We start from the raw sequence: 4,129 nt of genomic DNA on the forward strand, positions 1-4,129 counted from the left end.
ACATAGCCGTCTTCCCCTTGCATGCCTTATATAGAAGAATGGTGCTTCAATTATAAAACATGCTACAACAGAGATGGAATAGGTACTGAAGAATAGAAAGGCATGACATATTGACATGTATTCCCTCCATCAGGAAATAAATGGATGGGTCTAGGCGTATTTCTGTTCTAGATACATTCTTTTTTATCCATTTCGTCAACATGTAATCTGGACGGAGGGAGTATGGTGTAAGAGCTAGGGATACGACAGGACAACACAGTAAAAAAACACTAGTTGAATGTAAAACTGTATGGTAGCGGAATACGTACAGAAAAAACTAAGGCAACATTCACGTGTATGATTGGGAAACTAAGATGGCATTGCAACAGAGCACTAGAACAACACTTCAATGTAAAAAAACATGGTATGGTAGACAGATGAAGTACATACTGATGAATAACAATGCATAAGATATTCAGAAGCATGATGACCAAATTAAGCAGATGGCATTGCGATAGAGCAAGGACCTCGTGGGGTGAAGAGGATTCAACATCTTTCTGCAAGTCTTCTGAAGAACTTCCTTTACATGTTCCATCATATTGGGTATCATTGACATCAAGTTTATTGGCCTTTACATTGCTCCGTGAGGTTCTTGTGGATATATCAGTGTGTGCAATTATATCTGACATGCATGGAAGACAGCCAGTAGTTAGATTTATGTAATGAGTGCCTGTAGGAGACGACATAAATAGTAGGACTGGGGTTAACTAGCAGCAACATGTCTCAAAAACTAAAGGGAGAACACAGATAAAAGCTACAGAATATGTATCGTTTGTACTCGAGATTAACTAGATGGCACACAAAAGTATTAAAGAACAACATAGGTAATACTAGAAGTGGTATAATACTATAATCACCAGCCTGTGGGATAGCATTGGCTGATGGATGATAACTATGGAACAACGTTACCTAAAGAACAAGTATCTTAGCTGAACTATGGAACAACGTTAACTCCTGAACAAGACCCGTAAGAGATCAGCATGAATATACAGTGAAATGTGATAATCTATTTTCCATGCTTAGATGAATAACAAAGCCATAAATGTTGCACACAAGTAAGATGAGGGTACAATCTATCTAGCCGCCATCCATAGGAGTGAGCATCATGTGCTGACTTGTCGATGGCCCTGCAGTTGTTGTGGCTGTCCATGCCGGGCACGCGCATTCGATGCAGGGAACTGTTGAGTGGTCACTATAGCTCCCTTCTGGTGTATGCTTCCCTTGTTGGAGCAGCTGCGGTGAGTCGGAAGACGGTGTGGCTGAAGATGAAGATAACACATAATGTTAAGAACGACGCATTTCTTTGATCTGAAGAAATACACTAAGAGATCAACAACAAGGTACGAGAGTGGTCACACGTCTGTTGACTGAGACTAAATTGGGGTCACACGATTTTATTTTATTTTGGTACTGTCCGATCTACGCCGGATGGCTTGATGGCCATCTTGTGCCTCCCGGCTGACACTGTTAGGAATCTTCCCCGAAGAGCCAGCGACCAATGGTAGAGCAACTTGCCTCCGCCGTCCGTGGCCCCGGCCAAAACCCTGCTCCCCGCCCCACCGCACTGCCGTGGTTGCGCCGCCCCTGGGCCAATCCACAAAGACTCCCCATCATCCAGATCCGACGGCGGTAGTACCTTGAACCCACACAACTCTAAGATAGCCATCTAAGCACTGCTTCGACGGCGAACTTGCGGCCCCGCACCCTTACGGTAGACACCAGCCAACCGGCAGCCTAGGAGCTCCGCCGCCTCGAGGGGTGCTGCTTCCCATTGGGAATCGATTGGCCCAGAATAAAAATTCAGACAACTGACGCCTAAATAAAGTGAGTTGAGATGAGGGTGCGACCTATCTGGCGGCATGGTGAAGTAGGCAGGTCCAGCTGCCGAGTCGGTGAGGCCGACGCGGTTGCGGTGGCCACCGGCGGCAGGGAAACAACGATGTCGCGACGGTCGACGGCTACGGGGAAGCAGCGCCGGGACTCTGGATGGATCCGAAGTTGGAGCCGCTCCGGCGCCGTGAACAACGGCGGGGGTGAATCGGCTCTGGTACGGTTCACGCGGCCGTCGTCGAGGCAGCTCCAGCAGCACGGAGTAAGAGGCACACGACCCAATGCACGACGGCAAATGGACAGCGTCTCCGGCATTAGGGAGGAGGGCGGCTGTGAAATTGGTGCGGTGGGGGGCGCCATGGAGGAGGGGCTGAGGTTTTGCGGCTCGGGAGAAGGGAGCTTCCGGGGAGAAGGTGATTTGGCGCCCACGAGGTATGAATGGGGGGGGGAATTGGGAGGGGAGTGGAACCATGTTTTACGGACGCATTTGTCTGAAATGTGAGGGGGAGTTACAGTTCTACCCCTGCCTTTAGGATTCTCGGCTTGGGTCTGTGTACTAAGGGTCAGGGATAGTAGAGTAACTTTGCTTCTCCCCAAATAGTGGGCGGGAGCGATTTCGGGCAAGGCCGGCGTGTTTTGAAATATAGTGGGCGCGAGCGATTTCGGGCGAGGAGAGCGTGTTTTGCCGACCATGGTTTATGAATTATTCGGCACATGTCATTTCGGTCGAGGAGAAGGCGCACTTTGGATGATGTTATGAACCTACCCTCGATGCACAACGGGCCAATTAATGCGTCTCCCACATAGGACGGTAATTTCGTGTCTCCCATTTATTTGCTCGGGCGAATTCCACCGAGCAGAGGATGTTTAACGGTTCATTCAAAATTTGGGAGAACGAGCATCCACGTCTACCTTACCAAGTCGATTCGAATCAAATTTAGAAATATTAGCTTGCCACTTCTTTTTTAGATGGAGAGATGATGCTCGGGAGTAATGTGTTTTTACATGCTCGTTGCTAGCGATTTACTATATGACAAATAGTTGACCCACTCAAAAACAAGAATCAAACCCAAAATGAAATATCTCGATTCAATGAAATAGCTCCTTCACCAGGTCAAAATAGTGAACTAAATCCAAATTGAATACCTCAATCGAATAGCATGTTGTACAGTATTATAGTACTCCATGAACATGTTGAAAGTCAAATTAATGAACTTGTTTGATATACGCATATATCCGTTCATGTGTGGATTGCAGACAACATGTTCTCCAATTTAAATATTTGAATGCAAGTTTATATCGAAACATGGTTTATATCAGTCTTTGATGCATAAAACGCGACCTCCCCCTCTCCCGGACTCCTGCTCTCTCTCTCTCGCCGACAATCTTCAATTCTGTCGCACGCATCCAACACACAAACCTTGTTGGTCCTCTCTCTTTCTCTCCATCTCTCTCTCTCTCTTTGTGTGTGTGCGTGGGGGGGGGGGTCTTTCTAGTTCGCATGCATATATACTCCATCTATAGGTCTCTCTCGCACACTATGTATGATTCTCTAGTCCAAGCTAGATATCTTGGGTGCACTCATCGTACGCACACAAATTCCTTGGCTCGTTGCCCGTAACTCTCTCATGCACCACTCTGTCGTCTCGGAGCTCTTCCCCCTCTCTCTCAAACTCTCCATCTACCTGGGTCACACATACACATGCATATCTCACTCGCACTCGATAGGCCCATCTAAAACTCTATCTCTCTCCCTCGTTCTCTCTCCATCTCACACGCACACACACACACAATCTCATGCCTAGCTAGCCAAGTATGATGGTCTCTCACTCAATTGTAGGCACACGCAGTCCCCCCTATATGTATATGACTAGCTAATCTTAGTCTCCATCACAAACATGTGCATGGTCTATCTCGATTTCTCTCGGGGCATCTTTCTATCGCGCACACACCTCCCTCGATCTCCCACCCATATAGTCCCCTCACGATCTCGAGGGGGTCTCTCTATCACAAACACACCCTCTCGCCCTCCCCATGCGTCCATGTTCTCCATTTGTCCCTCTCGACCTTTGTTCCTTGTTGGCTAGACCTCTATTGGACATGTGCTATAGGGGTGTCTCTCTCTGTTGCAAACAATCACACACTAGCTATCTTCGTGTATCTCCTCGCCTCGCTTTTCTATCTCGGAGATGCATGCGTGATATGTTCGCCTAAGAAACGAAAAAACACACTCTCTCTCTAATTTATCGTTTGTTGTCAC

The sequence above is a fragment of the Triticum aestivum genome, chromosome 7D (assembly GCF_018294505.1).
Source record: "Triticum aestivum cultivar Chinese Spring chromosome 7D, IWGSC CS RefSeq v2.1, whole genome shotgun sequence".
NCBI lineage: Eukaryota > Viridiplantae > Streptophyta > Magnoliopsida > Poales > Poaceae > Triticum > Triticum aestivum.